Here is a 19,664-nt window from a genome sequence, read left to right as displayed (position 1 = left end):
TTTCTTTCTTTCTTTCTTTCTTTCTTTCTTTCTTTCTTTCTTTCTTTTTTTTTTTTAGAGAGATAGAGAGCACAGGTGGGGTGGGGAGGGGTAAAGGGAGAGGGAGAGAGAATCTTACACAGACTCCATACTCAGGACTGAGGACAATGTGGGCTCTCAGGACCCTGAGATCATGACCTGAGCTAAAATCAAGAGTTGGACAGTCAACCAACTGAATAGAAATGGGTAGGAATCAAACGAACTTTCCTCAATGTAGCTGATATATGAAACACCTGACCAGTTCAGATAATCATTTAGTTCTGTGAATCACTTGGAAATCTTGTTAAATGAAAATTCTGAATGATAGTCTGTAGTGTGTGACCGGAGATTCACATACCAAATAAGGTCTTGGTCAAAGGACTACACTTTTAATAGCAACGATTTAGTCCAACCTTTTGTTTAATAGATGGAGGAATTGAATGTGGGAAGACATGGCTTTGCAAGGCATTACTAGTACCCTGGTGGACTTAAACTCATTGAACTGAATGGTATTAATGTTATCAAACTTTTACCACAAAGGTGAAGCCTTGTCCTGCCCTTCTTGAGTTGAGATTTCAACTTTTTCTTTCATTCTGTGAGAGAACCAAAGTTTTCTTTCAATACATTTCCTCTTTTTGTTTGCATTTTCCAGGAACAGTTGCTGATGCCTGCAACCAAAAGAATATAACTATTACAGGCTTTATGTTGGGACTTGTATTGCCAAGAAACACCATATTTACATCACAGGGAAATAAATTCTTCCCTGAAAGCATTGTAACATATATTTCCTTGAAAGTTTATACCAAACTACTGGTGACTCTCAAATATCTCTAGCAGCATGACTCTTCCCTCATCTTCTAGGCTCTGTCCAACTTCCTAATTGATATCTTCATCTGAATGTCTAGTAGGAATCTCAAAGTTAACATCTTCAAAATCCAAAATTGAGCCTCCCAAACTTGATTTTCCTATAGCAAATGGCAAACCTTTTCATGCAGTTGCTCAGGTAAAAATCTAGGAATCATTCCCAGTTTCTTATGTTCCCTTCTTATGTTCAATACACTAACAAGTTCTGTCAGTTCTGCCTTAAAAATCCAGCTAGAAATCAATCACTTTTCATCTCAAACACTTTTCATCTCATGCTAGTCTAAACGAGTACCATCTTTCCTTGGTCAACTGCAAAGGATTCCTAATCCTTCTTATTGCTTCCACTCTACTTTTTTCCACACAGCAGCCAGAGTAATTCTTTTCAAATGTATACCAGATCATGTTACTTTCATGTTCAGACTGCTCAGTAGCTTCCTGTCTACAGAACATAAAATCCAAACTCCCTAACATGATCTACATAGCCTTATGTGATCTGACGCTTTACTAAATCTCTCTTACTTCATCTTGTTTCACTTTCCTCTGTGTATACACTGCTTTAGCTATACTTCTCTCCCTAATAACTTTTCACTTAGAATATAAGTCCCAAGGATAAGGATTCTGTTTACTCACTTGTTGTATTCCACTTAGAATAATGCTTATCATAGACTAGATTTCAATTACTAGTTCTTGAATGAATGAATGAATAAATATATAATCAATAAAATCAATTAGGTGCAGTAAACAAGATAGACCCAATTACTCGAACTCTGGTAGGAAATGAGGGTTTGGTCACAGAAGTGAGACAGGATCTCAGTTATTACTACTAATTTACTACTACTACTTATACTGCTAACCACTTATGCCACTAATTACCTATACATTAAATTACCCCCAATTTCAGAGTTCAAGGCCCTTCCCAAAGAACTTAGGACCAAACTAGTAGTAAAGTAGGTTGGCTGTCACCTGAGCTTCTTGATTTTTCCCAGCCAGAAGAGAACACATCTTGGTGGCCTTCAAGTGACCGTAGCAGAGTATAGAAGGGAGATATCAAGGCAAGCAGCTAGACAGATGATTGTGTTGTTGTGGACTAAATATTTGTGTCCTCCAAAACTTGTATTTTGAAATCTTATCCCTCAATATGATAGTATAAGAATGTGAGGTCTTTGAAAAATAATTAGGTTTTGAGGATGGAGGCCTCATGCTTAAGATTGGTGCCCTTGTAAGAAGTAGGGTAAGAGCCTGTATGGGAGGATATGAAGGGAAGACAGCCATCTGTAAACCATTAAGTGGCTCTCAGCAGAACTGAAAATGCCTACACCTCGGTCTTGGATTTTCCAGCCTCCAGACTGTGTGAAATAGAAATTTTTGTTTAAGCTACCTAGACTATGGCAATTTGTTATAGCAGCCTGAGCAAAGATACTTGCTTTCACTGTAGAGAGTTATTATGGATACCTTGTGTACCTTCAGTAAGGAAATAGAATGGATAGGGGCACCTGGGTGGCTCAGTGGGTTAAAGCCTCTGCCTTTGGCTCAGGTCATGATCCCAGGGTCCTGGGATCAAGCCCCTCAGCATGGAACCTGCCTCTCCCTTTCTCTGCCTGCCTCTCTGCCTACTTGTTATCTCTGTCAAATAAATAAATAAAATCTTAAGAAAAAAAATAGGATAGCTTGCAATATATCAGTTAGCCAAATGAATTGTTTATCATTCATTTTTAAACCTGTTCTCAGGAGGGAAATAGAGACACCAAAACATTCATAAAAACTTTATATAAGGGACCTGTATTTGAGAGATCTTATAATTAAAAGATGTGGGAGTGTTCACAAGGACAAAGGAAAAAACAACGAACAGAGATTTTCTTTTTAATCACTCAACACATTCTTCCATAGAAAGGCAGCATTTTAGTTTCTGTGAAGTAGTATATGTGAGTTCTATAGGCATGTAAGTATCTTCTAGTCCTTTGCCTTCATTTACTCTGGGATATGAATTGCTTACTTGCTTTCTCAGTCTTGTCCAGTTGCAAGCTCTAATGCCCTTTCTCTAATAGTCTCAATTCTGCAACAACCTGAACCAGTGGAAACCAGACTTAATTGCTTAAATTAACAAGTGAATAAGGTCTGGAATAGTCTGTGGCCTTTAGTCTGAATTTTAGTATCCTGGGCAAAGCTTATTTGCCACCTGCTTTTGCAGTGAGGGGCAATCTGCCCAGTAATGTTCAACATATGTAACTAGTCCATATGCCAGGGTTTCAGCTTCCTTTTTGGTGTGCAGTCCAGCTTCCTGCTGGGACGGTAGCCTTAGCTTAAAATCTATACACCGTTTACCCGGTGCTCTGATTCTCTTTCTTTTTTCTGTTAATCTGCTTTTCCTGTGGGCTGGCCCTTGTTTTTAGGCCCTCTTTCAAACTGGATTAACCTAACTACAACCAAAATATTTCCCCAGTGATTCAGAGACTCTCTGTATAGTTCCCTGTCTTCCTAGGAGTCCCCTAAGCATATCGGCATCAGCCAGGACTAGGTTCGAATTTATACTCCTCTTTGAGACCAGTCCTACTGCCATCTTAATTCCCTTTGCCCAGTTCTCTGCTCTGGCTAACTCTTTCATTGCCTTTTTCTTGCTATTTAGAGAATTGCATGCCTGAGCACAGAGTCTATGTGGGTTGGGACACATTGCTGAAGGTCTGAGAAAGAATGAGATAATGATGTGGATGGAACTAGAAGGTATCATGCTTAGTGAAATAAGTCAATCAGAGAAAGACAATTATCATATGATCTCCCTGATATGAGGAAGTTGAGAGGCAACGTGGGGGGTTTGGTGGGTAGGGAAGAAATAAATGGAACAAGATGGGATCGGGAAGGAGACAAACTATAAGAGATTCTTAATCTCACAAAACAAACTGAGGGTTGCTGGGGGTGGCGGGTAGGGAAAGTGTGCTTGGGTTATGGACAATGGGGAAGGTATGTGCCATGGTGAGTACTGTGATGTGTGTAAACCTGGCGATTCATAGACCTGTACCCCTGGGGGTAATAATATATTATACGTTAATAAAAAAATTTTATTAAATTAAAGAAGAAAAGAATGAGATAATGAAGACGCTTGTGAATGCTGCTGTGTTGCGGGACTGAACCTCTTACACAACTCTTGTGTTCTGGGGAAGAACACTGATGGAAATGAAAGCTTTATATGGCTCTGTGAGGACTTCTAAAAGTCCAAGCCTTTACCTGTTGGTTTCCTACAAGTGAGACAGTCACAACAGAGATAAGATTTCTACTCTCAAACATGTAGAATAATAATGCTGATTTATGGAAGGGCTAGGAATCTCCCAGTTGAGATGAAGGCATTCTTTTTTCTCTCACAGAGGACTTGAGACTTTTCTTACTTGGAGATTACAGGATTGGAATCCTGTTCTAGCGAATGCAGCCTCACTAATTTATTACCAACTTTAACAAAAATGAGATGATAGACAGGGCAGAGATAGACATTTGTCATAGAAGGAAAGACTACTAATTGAGTTGCTATGTAGACAATTCCAGGATGTGTATGAAACCTGTGTGGATTAGGATATCAGCAAAGGGTAAATTTAATAATTCAAATGGAAATAATTAGTTGATAAGACAGTATAGTATTCCTTAGTGGATTGCTTGGTCAATATGCTTTTACAATTTTGACTGAACTGTTAAAATGTTCTCCATAGAGGAAAATAATCTTTTAATGATGGATTTTAAGAAATTACTGTTATCAGGGAGTATCTGTCACTGCTAATCAAATTAAGAACAATTTGGAAGGCTATGTCTACTCTCTGGAATAATGACAAGTGGGAGATAGATATCAGGTATCAGTGTAGAGAAGTTTTTCCAGAATAGTGCCCAAGGATTTGAGCAGGTAAGTTACCACCACTTTTATACAAGCCAGAAAATGTGGAAACATGTAATCTGGTTACTAAGAAGATAAACATGTATCTCTGGGATTTTATGATGACATAGACTGTATACATTTTATGGGATATAGGCCAAAAGGTATCCTGTAGTGTGGCTAAGGTTTTCTTATTTCATTATCAGAAAGTGGAATAAGCACAATATTCCATCAAGCTACATGACCCTAGTTGTTCAAAAAGTGTTTTAAGAAATATGTTCTTTCATTCATTCAACTTGTATGGATAAGGTAGTTACTATTAGGAACTGTATGATTTATTTATTTATTAATTTATTATTTTTATTTTATTATTTATTATTTATTTATATTTATTTATTTTTTATTTATTTATTTTTACTTATTTTTAAAGATTTTTTTTTGTTTGAGGAAGAGAGAGAATGAGAGAGCACGAGAAGGCAGAAGGTCAGAGGGAGAAGCAGACAACCCCTGGAGCTGGGAGCCCAATGCAAGACTCAATCTCAGGACTCTGGGGTCATGACCTCAGCTGAAGGCAGTGGCCCAACCAACTGAGCCATCCAGGTGCCCCTGTATAAGACACTTTATACAAAGGGAAACAAAATAGTCATGGTTCCCGACAGCTCACTAATTATAATCCAGTGGGTATTTAAGACACAATAGAATACAGTAATTATAGTTGCAAATAGTGTTAAGAGGTCAAGACAGCAGTCTATTAGAAAAGCAATATGGTCTTATAACTTTGATTTTGTGAGGTAGGGGGCAAGGAAAGCCTCTGATGAAGGATATATAAGTTAGGAACTGAAAGATGCAGAAGTTAACCAGATAGAGTGGAGGCAGGAGGGATTCAGGCTGGAAAATCAGCCTGATGGAAAGCTCTGAGGCAGAGGAGAGGGCTTATTGTGTTCGAGGAAGTGAAGGGTCAGTGTACTTTTGGACAGAGAATGGGGGTGATAATCGTTCCAAATATGGTTGGAGATGCAGGCATCTCTGATCCTTACAGAGCTTTATGGCTGTGATAAGAAGTTTGTATTTTAAACACAATAGGAAGCTAATAAAAGGCAGGCTGATTTGTGGATGGGAAATCATACCGACCTCATCCCTCTACCACATGCTGTACTCAGTCCTACCCGCAAAAGGCAGATTAATTTAGAATGGAATAAATTTACTGAATTGTGAACTAAAGACCAAAGTAGAGCAATGCTTTATAGTGTGTGTCCTGCTGTTTCCTTGTTTCCTTTTAGGGAATCCATTATATTTGGCATCAGACCTACATAGTAGGTATTTCCGAATATATATATCTATGTATTTGGCAACATGTTAGTTTGTTTCCTCCAAGACACAGACGACAAGAAGGAATTCCTTAAATGTATTTAATTAGGGAAATGGCTGATGTGAGAAAATGGTGGAGGAGCAAGCTATCACAAAAGATGCAAGTCCGACTCTTATGTGAAGGACAAAAGGAAAGAAGTTTGTTGAAAGCATCCTAGATGACAGAACATCCTAAGCAAGGCCCACTGAGGGGTTCTAGAGCCAAAGTTGGCTTGCAGATGTAGGAATGGACTTGTTAGTATTCCTACCTATTCAGTGTGGCTGGAAGGAGCCCTTGGAAAGCATGGCCTCAGGGCAACCACGGAGGTGGATCTCAAAACATTGCAGGGGGAACCTTGGTGGGTTACATGTGCTACAGTTGGAGGGGGAGGACTGTGAGTCACATCTGAAGTCGACCACAGACACAGAATTTCTTTTACAATTTGAGAAGATGCTCCAAGAATTTAAAGAGGATCTATAACTTTTATAAAGTAATGTTCAAAGTGGTCTAGATCTCTGAGAGAGTAATGTAGTGCTAAATGATGCAAAGTGGTCATGCCTGACTAAATTAATTTTTTTAAATGAGAAAGAGGAGAAAGAAAAGATTATAAAGTAAAAGGTTTCCAAACACCTGCAAAACAAATATCAGTAATTATACACATATACTTTTGAAGAAGAAATAGTAATGTTGTTAAGTAAAGTAACTGAATTTTAGGGTTTTTTTTTTTTTTAGTCCTCAAATAATGGAACAATTGATATTATGTAATACAAAATATGTAATACAGAAATGCTGTGCTTAGCACATACAGAAAGTGAAAATGTCAAGAAAATCTATACATGGACTAAAATAAAGTATAAGGACTATTATTATAAATAGATCAAAAATACATTTTGGTTTATAAAAACTAAGTAATGGAAAAAAAAAAAAAACAGAACAGGAGAGGAAGGAAGGAAGAAAGGAAATAGAAAGAAACTAGAAAGCTTGACCTGAAGATAATTGGGAATACTGGAGGAAGAAAAACAATTTTAGAACATGGAAACTGTATTACAAAATCAACAGATGCCATTTTATAAAAGATATCTCAAGATTTGAGTTCTAATCAGAAGATATTCTCAACAAAAGACTTTCTACACATTCAGTTGTGTTTTTTTTTTTTTTAAGATTTTATTTATTTATTTGTTAGAGTGAGAGAGAGCATGCACAAGCAGGAGTAAAACCAGGTAGAGGGTGAAGTTGGCTCCCCGCTGAACAAGGAGCCTGACAAAGGATTAGATCCCAGGACCTTGAGATCATGACCAGAGCCAAAGGCAGCTGCTTAACTGACTGAGCCACCCAGGCATACTTACACATTCAGTTCTTATATCTTTAGTATTTAAAAGTTGTATTTCAATCTGCTAAGTAGACAAAACTATATAGATACAAAGATTACAATAGTTTTTAATCTCATTCTTAGAGTAAAGGGGGAGGAAATACATGAAGCTTCATTTTTCTTAGGTAATTTTAACTAAATTAACTTTTTGTTCTGAAGATAGAAAGAATATTTTATTCCAGAGATATATGAAATAATTTTCAACAAAATCCCAGAGCCAAAAAGATCAGTTTAAAGAAAAATAGAAACTTGAGACCAAATCAAAGTTGTTTTTAAGGTGATTTGAATATTGATATTAATTTTTCAATTGCTTTTTCATTAGAAATTTAAGAAAGAAATTTTCAGAAAAAGTTGCCAATTTCCAAAATATAAGAAGAGAGAATGTGAAAAGAAATTATAAACTCTGTCTTTTAGAAAGTAACTAAAAGTTACTAAGTTCATAAATTTGAATATATAAATTATTTAGTTACTATTATATTGACTCTATTAAACCTTGGTAAAAGTTGAGAAATTAATCATTTTAAAATATAGTGAATGGTTACATAGTTCTTAGTATGTGCCAAGTCTTGTTCTAAGTTCTTTACAAATGCTAACTGTCTTAATCTGCAGATAGCCCCATGAGATAGGTTCTAATATTACCCCAGGTGCACAGGTGAGGAAATGGTTACGCACTTTTACATCAGGTCACATAGTTGATAAGTGTCAGAGCTAGCATCTGAACCAGGCAATCTGTTTTGTTCTTTTACTCTGCTAGACTGTCATCTTAATTTGGTGATAATGTTTGCATAGGGTTAAGCTAAATAAGTCTCTTCATATAACATTTTTTTTAAAAAATAATAAAAAAAAATACATGGCGTGCCTGGGTAGCTCAGTTGGTTAAGCATCAGACTCTTGGTTTGGACTCAGCTCATGATCTGGGGGTGGTGAGATGGAGCCCCATGTCAGACACCAGCCACAGCAGGGAGTCTGCCTGAGAGTCTTTCCCTCTGCCCCTCCCCCACACTTATGGGTGTGCTTGCATGCTCCCTCTTTCTCTCAATTAAAATAAATAAGAATCTTTCAAAATTCACCTTTTTTGTTTTTTAATGGCAGCTTTTAAAAAATGCTTATTGTAAGTGCTTTATCATGCATTATCTCATTTAAGTTTTAGAACCACCACCATTAAAAATTTACCATTACTATCTTAATTTGCAGATGAGAAAAAAGTCCAGAAAAATGACTTGTCTGAGATCACAAAGAAGTAACACTGAAAATTGTACTCAAGCAGTTTGGTTGTAGGACTAGCGTTTTAAACAATGGGCTATACTGCTTCTTTGATTGTAATATTAACATTTTCATTGTACAAAAACAATGTTAACTGAAGAATGTAATAATTCTTCTTAGCTTCCTGGAGGATATGTGATTTTCTGAAAATTTAACCTGAAACAAATAAACAAATCTATATCTGTGGAGAGTAGATGCCCGTTGTTTTCTTCAAATAACATTTGACTCAGTTGAGAGCTCTGTGTAAGGTTAATCTTTGGTAAAAATCTTTTAGTTATGTAGTCTAGTTCACCAATTGAATAATCCACACACTAGTTGGTGAATTTGTGTTAGATATGTTGAATTTGAAGGCATTATAGGATATCTACGTTGAATCATTCTAGAGTGTTCTGGGGGAAAACATACTCAGAGTTTAAGATCAAGATTATAGTTCATAAGGTTGGCATTACCCAAGGAAGGAGGGAATTTCCCCAGCCAAAGGCTGAGAACTATCAATCCTGGTTCCTTAAAACGTTCAGATTACATGCTTTATTTTATACAGAACTATATCCTTAGGCTTCTCTGAGACTTGCTTTGTATTAGCCACGGGGAGAGGAAGAACTCTCCAGATTCAGGTGGGAAATATGGAACCAAATGACTACTCAGTATTAAAGGAGAAAAGGACTTTGTTATGGGTAAGCAAACTTCAAGTGTCTTTTTATAAAAGGTACTGACAGCATCCATTCAAAAGTATGTTAGGTTATAAGGGAACATATAAGTAAAAATATTGTTTCTATGAAGAAGTTATAGCAGTTTCCTAGGAGATACAGATATTAAAGATCATTTTCAGCTGTGACTGACATTTTTAGAACTTGTGACATAAAGGTCTAATGATCATGGAGGGGCTGATTTCCTCATGAGTAGGTGTTCTGGCGCTTTGGGTCTGGAATGCAAGAGATGAAGATGCAGACCAGAGAAGGATTATCATAGAGGTGATGGTTAAAAGCACATCAATTAATAAACTAATCCAGGTAAGAGTGATCAGTGGTTCAGTTTGGGCTGCCATTAGGATCATCTGGAGAACTTTTAGAAAGTGCTGAGGCAGGTCTCACTACCAGAGATTCTACCTTAGTTGGTTTTAGGGGCTGGGCATCAGATTTTCATAATGTTCTCCAGGCGATTATAGTATGCACTCAGATTTGAAAACTTTAGGAGAGGGAGAGATGGGAGAGATGAACTAACAATAAGTTGCAGTGATGTAGAATGTATTAGGTAAAATTTTGGCCCCCATGCTAACCTTTACCACCTGGGGTTACTCTTGTGAATTTTTTACCTTCGGTAGCAAAAATGGATTTTGAAGAAGTAATTTTGGCTCTTAATCAGGGGTCTTAATATAGGGAGCTTATCCTGATATCCAGGTAGACCTAATCTAAATATAGGTGCCCTTAGGAAGAGAGAGCATGCTCTTTCTGGTAGAAGGGAGAAGTTAGAGGAGAAGTTGGATGCTTCAGGTCAAAGAAGCATTAGAAATTCCCATGTGGGTATAAGGATGATGGGGCTTGTTTTAGTTAAGAAAACAGGGAACTGAGTCCCTCCAGCCACAAGGAATTGAATTCTGCCAACAATCAAAATGAGTTTGGAAGTGGAATCTTCTGAGCCTTCAGGTAAGAGTTGAGCCTGATCCCTGGTTTCTGCCTTGTGAGGCCCTGAGCGAGAATCCTGGTGAGCTCTTCTGTGCCAAGACCTCTGACCCACTCATTGTGAGGTAATAAATGGCTGTTTTAAGCAGCTAAGTTTGGAGCAATTTGTTGTGACAGCAATGGAAAACTAATACCCAAAGGAGAACCCATAGTATCTAATATCACAAAAGTCAATGTAGAAAGAAAAGATGTTGTATTTGACCATTTAGAAGTTGTTGACATTTGAGAAAGTAGTTCCCCTTAATAATTAAGGTATGCTTGTGACCAGGGCTTGTTCTGGTAACTGCCATGGCTTGTATAACCTGGATTTGAGATACAATTCAATACCCAATTCAATACAATTCAATACAATATGAATTACATTTTGTAGAATTTTATTTTTTCTAACACACTTAAAGCATTTCAGTTGGGTACTGGGTCTTTTCACAATTAAAGTGGTCTCCGCTGTAGCAATATCCATTCTTACTGTGGCATTTTGCTGTGCAACTAGGGTCTGGAGGCAGGAATGGGAACCGAATGTGGTGATGGAAGGCAGGGGAAAGGAGCTAAGGATAGAAGCAAATCTTTAGGAGTGAGGACAGGACACAAAGGAAGACTGTCAACCCAAATTTGTCAGGCAGTAAGTAGGCAAATGCATTTATTTGGATCAAAGACTTGCAATTCAGGGTGCAGAGATTTGGGCAGCAGCCCAAATAATGATCCCCTAGGGAGCAAAAGTCAGGGAAATTAATGGACAGAATGGGAGTGCTTGTGGATGTTGTTTACAAAGACCTTTGATTGGTGTTGGTGACGGAAAACTAACCCTGTCTAAACCTGATTGGTTGATAAGGCTCTCACTAAGCCAGAAGTCTGTTACTGTAGGAAGTTGCAGGTGTTTGTGCAGATTCCCTGGAGTGTTTTCAGTTTGGTCCAGTTCAGAAGTTCCCGGTTCCACCTGGTGAGGAGGTGCAGAAGGCACACCTCTTTATTGGCTTCTGAGCTCCATTTTAAACTCCTGACATAAGTGACTATTTAATACCAGGTTTTACAAGACCATGCCCGTGGGAGCGGAGTCTTGTGACAGAAGAGTGGGCAAAAGCCAGCATGCAGTAGGAGGCAGAAACTCCTCCCGCCTTCTGTCCAACTGAGGCAGGTAAGTGTGTTCTGGACTGTGATACTGAGATTTATAATAAGAACTATATATTTGGTCTTCATCCTGTTTCTGGCACAGAGCACCTAAAAGCCTTGGAATTTCCAAAGTGAGCTTACAAAGGTGTCTTGTTATGTTAATGAGGCCGCTTTTGGAACCCACCTAAGGAGGGGGGGAGGCTTGCCAGAACTAACCTGGAGAATGGAGGGTTGAAACTTTCAGACACCCCCCCCCCCCCACCCCTGCCAACCACCACTGAATCAATTACTGCTGACCAAAGATTGAATCAATCTGGCCTCTCTTAGGAAGCCTCCATATAAACCCAACAGGACAGGGTTTGGAGAGCTTCCAGGTTGGTGAACATGGAGTGCAGGGAGAGTGGTGCCCCTGGAGAGGGCAGGGAAGTGCTCCTCACCACATTCCTCCTCTGGGTCTTTTTCCATCTGGATGTTCATCTGTATCCTTGATGATTCTTTTACATGAAACTGGCAAATATAAGTAAACTGTTTCTCTAAGTTCTGTGAACTGCTCTAGCAAGCTAATTGAACTCAAGGAGGGGCTCATGGGAACCTGTGATTGGTCGCCTGTTGGTCAAAAGCCCAGGTAACAAGCTAGGCTGTGACTGACTTCTGAAGTGTGTGCGGGGTGTGAGGGGAGGGGGGACATGGGCACACATGCTGGCAGCAGTGATCTTGTAGAACTGAACCCTCTGGAATCTGATGCAGTCTCTGGGAAGATAGTGTCAGAAGGAGTTGAATGGTAGGACACCCAGGTGGTGTTGGAGAATTGTTTATTGTTGTAGGAACTCTTCCCTCCAAACTTGGAATTGGGTCCAGGAACCTAAAAGATGGAGCCTCTGAGGAATGGTGGAGAAACCAGCAATGTTTTAAAGTGACTGGGAGAGGGTTTGACCCCTGGGAGAGTAGCCGGGATGCCAGAGGGGGAACTATGGTTCCTGGCCCCTGTGCTTTTGTAGAAGCTGTTTATTTTTCTTTCCCCACCCTGTCAGTCAGGTCCTTGTCTCTGTGCTGCTGTAAGCACCGTTATTTATATGATGCCTGGTCATATGGACAACTAGAAACAATGAAAGATCTTCAAATAGTGAACTTCTGGAGGGCTGGAATAGCAACTGACCCTCAAACAACATGGGGGTTAGAAGTGCTGACCCTGGTGCAGTCAGAACTCTGTGTATAACTTGACTCCCCAAAACCCATGTTGTTCAAGGATCAGCTGTAAATCTAGTTACCTTTGTTTGCTTTATAAAGGAAGCATTCAGCTTCCTTCCTAGCTGGAATTAATGGTCATTTGGTATATGTTCATACTACCGATGTTTCTTTCCCCTTGTAAAATGTGCATGTTTCGGGTGCCTGGCTAGCTTAGTCTGTGGAGCATACAACTCTTGATCTCAGGGTCATGAGTTTGAGCCCTATGTTGGGGGTGAAGATTACATAAAAAAATTTTAAAAAGATCTTTAAAAAAAAAAAGTCTTTACTACTAAAAGTCTAGCCCATAGACCATTATGCAGGTATGGGCATCACCAGAAGCTTCTTACAAATGAGGAAGCTCCGGCTCCAGACTTGTTGAATCAGGATCTGCGTTTTCACAAGACCGCCATGTGGTTCATATTTACTATATAGCTGGAGAAGCACTGGTGCAGCAGACATTTCTCCTCTTAGTTTTTGCGCTTTTGGGACACACCCTTAGCAGTGTTTCTCATAGGTAGGAATGGAATATACAGCTTTAGGACTTGATTTTCTGCCATCCAGAAAAAGATTGCCTTATGTAACAGAGTCTGATATTCTGAAGAAATCATTTATTAAAGACATTTATGCACCCGAATCTAGGTAATTTTCAAATGGTGGATTCTCTAAAGTAAGCATAAAGCAGCTGCCCTCCAAGTGGGAGGTGGCCTTGCTCATCAAGGCCCTGACCTTTCTCATGGACAGTTCTGGCATTTGCGTTGGCCTCTCAGCCTTCCCCAGTGAAAATGCTTTTTTTTTTTTTTTTCCTTAAATCTGTTCTTTTCTACAGGGATACTTATCTTGTGTTACTTCTGTTACTCTTACTGTCTTTGAAAGCTGACTCTAATTTCCCATTTTTTTATAGTCTTTGCAATTCTATTCATCCATCACACTGTCCTTAATATATAGTCTAATCTTTTACTCAACCCTTGTCTCAAGAATATTAATGAGATAAATCTGAAAGGCTGCATATCAACAAATCCGTAGTCCTTTGTTTGTCTTTTAGTTCTATTCACTTATTCCAGAGTCTGGAACAGTGTGCAGCATCTTTCTATAGCTCCTGACCTCTTTACAGCTTTTCACATACTTGCAGTCTTATTAAATATTTATGTTTGGCACCAGTGTATTTTTCTGGAGTTGTGTTCTTCTACCTTGAGCAGCGCTCCTCTTTGCTTTGAGGACTTGATTATTCTCTAAAAGCAGACTTATACTTGATATCTAAACTCCTGTTTTTCAAGCTGGCTTACCTAGGCTTAAAATACTCTAGATTTTTCTTGAATAGCATCATCTCCAGTTTATTTTTTTTATAGCAATTAGTTCGCATTGTTTTGCTTAGCTTCTGCAAATTTAATAACATCCTTCCTTCTAAAATATCCTTTCCTTGCCGTACCTTTCAACACAGGCCAACGCGTTTTTGTTTGCTCTTCCGTAATTTTCCTCTAGTGTGTCAGAGGACACGTCCTGTTAGAACTAACCAGTCAGTCACAAAGGGCTTAAAGTCTCCTCTGAGTCCTTTCCTTTAAAACTTTATGGTCCAGCAACACAATGTGGTTAAGTAAGGTAAAAGGAAGGCAGGGGAGAAAACAGGAAATTATACTATCACAGGAAATTGTAGTAATAAAGTGAAAAACCAAGAAAGTGACTGGCCAGCAAGTCATAAAATTCTGATCATGCAGCAGGGATAAATGGAACCTCTGCTCACTGGCTGGCAGAGTTTTGGATTGTTCTTTTAGTCTTTATTCACATGTAAGTGTTCACCGTGGTGACTTAAAGGCTATCTGGTCATTTTACAGTTGAAGTAACTAATATCTATTTAGTGAGGTACCTAAGTTTCCACCATAATGGCTGGCAGAACTAGGTTAGGATTTGGGTCCTCTGACTGAGCAGGAACTTTTTCCTAATTTAGGATATTTCTTGTATTTATTAAAGAGTCAACAAATTGCCAGGTCCGGTCCTCTTCGCATTTTAATGAAGCAAATCCTTCCCACAAAGCCATGAAGTCTACTTCCGGTTTTACATATGAGAAATGTGAGGCTGTGGGAGGCAAACTTGAGGTTCTTTATTGTGAAAGTGTTCTCCTTCACCACTGAAGATGGACTCACATGCATGAAATGACTTTCCCAAGTCTGAAGTGGTATCTTAGGGGCCTGAGGGGGGAGGAAGATAAACAAGCCTTCTTTAAGGATAGGTGTCCTGTAGTTGCTGTAACAACTGGAAGCTGAAGCAACGACTTTCCTGCTAGAGATTTGTATATATGGATTTTTATATGTCTGACCAGGAGCCAAAGGAGTCTGATTAGTTTTGTTAATTAAAGCAGACATATCCCAAATGAGGACGGGGAGGGGTTTGGATCCTAGGAAATAATGCAAGTCCGCCTCCTGGAATTTGAGAAAAATACTGTTCAAAATCTTTTATAGTAAAGTATACTATATAGATAAGTGCACATATCCTCAGTGTATAGCTTAATGAATTTTTACAAACTAAACACATTTGCCTAGCCAGCATCAAGATCGAGAAATAAAACCATAGTAGTATTCTAGAAGTCACTCCTATTTTCCTTCTAGTCTGCACTACCCCCCACCTCAAGATAATCACAATCCTGACTCCTAATGCTATAAGTTAGTTTTGCCTTTTTTTGAGTTTTATATCAATGGAATGCTACAGAAATGCACTCTTTTGTGTCTGGTTTATTTCACGGGGTGTTATGCCTGTGTGTAGTATGACTCAGTTTTTAATCTCCATTTTTTTGTGTGTATATGTGAATATAGAACAGTTTAGCAGTAGATCTGTGTAATCTATAAATAAGCATAGCCTCTATTGGGAATGTGTGCGTAGAGTTTAGAGTTCCTGGATTAAAGTATGATGCTACTTACGTGAGTATCCCGATTTTGAGGCCCACATGGACTCCTTCTCTTCGCTCAGAGAGCCATTCATAACTAGATTATGATATTGATCTCAGACCTTTGCTTTCAATAAACATTTATTGAGCACCCACTATGCACAAAATCTTTGTAGGTACTCCAATACTTAGGCAAATAGACATGGCCCAGGCTCACAAGAAGCCTATCACCAGGGGGAGAAAACCCAGTAGTAAACTCAAATGATTATTCAGGCAGAGTTGAGTCTATAAAAAGAGGCACAACTAAAATGAGGAAGGAACCCAGGTGAAGGATGGCCAATCTTCCAGGAAGCTAGCAAAGGCCCATTAAGAATCTTACTGGTTGAACTTTGAGCCCCCTTCTGCTTTCCAGTTGCTAAGATTTAATCAGGTTTCTCACAGAAATCGGATCAGACAGAAATAGGATCTTGATTCCCACAGTCTATCCATTGCATTAGGTTTCAGGCTTAAGGCTTATGGTATCTATCACTCTTAACAGTCAAAAGGGGGCAGCATTCACCCTTTTTCTGAAAATCTGAGCCCGCTTTGGCCACATCCCTTTCTTTCTAGGAAAAGAATACTTCGATCAGATAGCATTTTAGAGCATACATATATTTTAAGCCCCGTGTTTTAATTGTTCATTTGCAGAGATAGCAACTGACTTGCACCTTCATGTCACTGAGACCAATATATTGCACATCTATAAATAAAGCCAGGCTGTCTCGGTGCCCAGAGTTCCCCTATTTCTGTCTTTGTCCCATGATTGGGCGTGGCAGTCTTGCTCAGACTCAGATTGCTAACGGGCGGTGGCTGGAATGAACAAAAGGAATCAGACCTCTAACCCTGAGAAAAAGATTGTCTGGGGAAGCCTGGGGAGAAAGGAATGCTGTGTGCCTCCATTATTGTTTGAATTACCAAATGCTTTTTTTTTTTTTTCCTCTTCTGAATTTTTACCCTTTAAAAATTTTTTTTATGAGCATAAAGACTATATTAAAGGTAAACAAGCTCTGTGCACTATGGGGATCCGTAATTGCGCTCAATCTTCAGGGCATTCTTCTCTTTATTAGCCAAATAACCTTTAGAGTTTTAGTAATACACAGTTGCCTGCAGTTCCTTTCTTGCTGATGCAGGAGCAGAGGGTGGATGGTGGAAAATGAGAGGTTTAATGCTAAAGCGGTCTGACTGAGTATCTCTATGACCTCTAACCACAAGACCACCAGATGACCGATTCTGTTTTGTTAGTCAAAACACCGATTTTAATGACTGACTTATATTGCCTCTGTGTTCTACTTGATTGGTTTTGAGGAAATTGATGATGGCCAAAATTCAAAATTAACTGTCCATTTCTAGATTTTATCACACTGTATGTGGCTCTAACCAGCACCTTTACTCTTCTTTTTTTAAAGACTAGACCTTAACCAAATGTCCCTGAATGATAAAGGACACTTGCCCACCCCATAATTAGCTTTTGTAAATATCAAGCCGAAGGTCAGAGCAAAGGTCATCTGATTTCTCTTTTGTGAAGAAAACAAGGGTTTTAGTCACTATGACTGATTTCAGAATAGTAGCTAAGGATGAGGTCATTGCTTCCTTTGAGTGGAGAGTAGGAATGCATTTGGAAGAGTCACAGAGACACGTTAATATAAAGAAGGGCTGATAATTTTTGTAGCAGTAACAGACACCTGTGACCTTTTGTTTTATATTTAGTAAAGTGCTTTGCCCTGTCAGATAAATGATGCTGGGAGAGCAGCTCTTGGGAAGATCACTGATGATGTCATGTCACTGTGGTTTGCCACTTGTAGACGATACCATGACACACATAGTTAAAATACACCGTGTGGTGTATCCAAGAATTTCACAAGGCAAAATAAAACCTCAACCTTTGAGACTGTTAATTTAGGCAAATGAGAGTGCTAACAAACACTGAACAATTGGAATGCCTGGGTGATTCAGTCGATTAAGCATCTGCCTTTGGCTCAGGCCATGATCCTAGGGTCCTGGGATGAGTCCTGCATTGGGCTCCTTGCTCAGTGAGAAGCCTGCTTCTCCCTCTGCTTGCTGCTCCCTGCTTGCTGTTTCCCCTGCTTGTGAGCTGACACATGCTCTCTCTTTCTGACCAAAAAAAGAAAAAAAAAAAAAACAACTTCAAAAAATTAAAAACATTGAACAATTAAAAAAAAAAAAATAAAGCCCATGTGAGAGAGAAGACAAAAATGTTTGTATTTCTGTTGAAGTTAAACATCGTGAAGTGGAGAATTGTTGGCATTTAAGTGAAACATAAATTTAAATGTGTATCAAGTGAAGAATTAGAACATCCTCACTGACCAGCAGAGAACGTTGGGTGAGCACCTTTCTTTGGCTGCCAGGAACTGAGGGGATCTCTGGGATGTGAGGCTTTCAACTTTAAAATCAGGACTATCTCAGGCAAGCTGGGAAAAGTTGGTTACCTTAAATGGAGGACATCTTTGAAGTCACCTCGTTCCATTATCTTATTTTACAGTGGAGAAAAATGAGGCCTGCGGAATCTCTTTTAAAATCTGAAGCTCTTTGCAAAATCCTTTTTCTCCCTAATTCTTGTGAATGTCTTGTCTCTTCCCAGTTTTTCAGGTCACACAATAAATTTAGACCATAGGATCATGCAATGATGAGAAGGGAAATGTCCCTTCTCATCAAGTGGGCCCCGGATAGGGCTGAGCTTGAGATGGAGTAGCTCCACGCGTATTCTTAGATCTGAAGGTCACTTGGCAGGCTGGGGGAATGCCTGGCTATTCCGCGGGGGAGTGGAAAACACCTTTATCAATGGCATAAACACTATTCTTCACTTTTCTTGTGAGTGACACAGCAAAGTACCAAAGACTGAAGTGAAGCCTTCGCAATCACAGAGCAGGGGAAACCGCATCCTGAGTCTTGTGCTATGTCGAATTCACAGTCTTTCCAATGTAAGGGACAGTTTGCTGACACCTGTTCATTGGGGCCCTAAGGAAAGCACAAGATGTAATCAGATCATTTGGCCAAATTTAGGGGCTTCATTCACCCCAGGAGGATTGGCCTTTCCAAATGAGGACCATAGAAGGTAATCATTACTTAAATGAATGAAAAGGCTGAGTGGGAGGTATAATATAGCTATGTTAGGTGGTGGAGTGGGATAAAGCCTGCTTCAGTATTTTTGTCAAGTCCTACAGAGATGAGTGCCTTTATCAGAAAGAAAAGGAGAACTAACAGTATTTCATTTCCATTCATCAAGCAGAGTAATTATAGGACTGAGAGAACAAATACTGTAAAAACATGGTTCCAAAAAGGTAAAACATGCTCAAAACAGAACAGATGGGGGCCTGGATAGTCAAAGCCACTCAGAACTCTGATATAGCCCTGGTTATTTTTCACTGAAATAGAGACCTGGCTCATCCATCCCTATTTCACCTGCCAAATACAGTACCACATCTTGTTTCACTAGACTCACCTGTACTCATTCTTAGTTCTCAGAGTGAATATTGGCCCTTAGGAAAATCTCCCCTTACCCTCTTACTCTACTTTAGGTCCCCTTGGTAAATTCCATTATAGCATTCTGTGGCTTTTTTTTTTTTTTTTTTTTACCATGACTTGATATAAAAATGAAACAGCATAAATCAAACTAAATTTATTCTTACAATAATGTCTGTTTCCCTGCTAGACTTAAATACTATGTAGGCAGAGACCATATCTTGGTCATTGATTGAGGCTCCTGGCTGGTAGAAAGCACTCAGTTATGCAGAGTTAATAAACCAACCATTTGGAATGAGTTCAGGTTTTCAGATTTTGTGTTGCCTTCCTACTGTATGGGTTTGTAATATGTGGAAAAATCAACAAAATGTATTCTACACAAAAGTGTTTTCAATGTGCATATGCAGTATTGCTGTTGAGAACTGTCTCTATAGAGAAACAAAAAATGTTGGCTCTTCTACCTCTAGAAAATTATTCTGGAAAGGCTTCACTTCCTTTATTTGCAAAATAGGGATAATTGTGTCTACATCACAAGTTTCCTCTGA

The 19,664-nt window shown here is 39.0% G+C and overlaps 1 long non-coding RNA gene across 2 annotated transcripts in view; it reads left to right on the top strand.

Annotated features, from left to right (window-relative positions):
* LOC132010187 (uncharacterized) overlaps positions 1–19,664 on the top strand; it is a 399,643-nt gene that overhangs the window by 34,226 nt on the left and 345,753 nt on the right. The window contains exon 1 of one of the 2 annotated variants that reach the window (XR_009402190.1): positions 11,321–11,523. The exons of the other annotated variant lie outside the window; for it this stretch is intronic. This is a non-coding gene — a long non-coding RNA (uncharacterized LOC132010187). Of the gene's footprint in view, positions 1–11,320; positions 11,524–19,664 lie in introns of those variants that run through there. 2 annotated transcript variants of the gene reach the window in all.

The sequence above is a fragment of the Mustela nigripes genome, chromosome 2 (genome assembly GCF_022355385.1).
Source record: "Mustela nigripes isolate SB6536 chromosome 2, MUSNIG.SB6536, whole genome shotgun sequence".
Classification (NCBI taxonomy): Eukaryota; Metazoa; Chordata; class Mammalia; order Carnivora; family Mustelidae; genus Mustela; species Mustela nigripes.
Note: the sequence above shows the minus strand (reverse complement) of the source record. Positions and strands in the feature narration are given on the sequence as shown.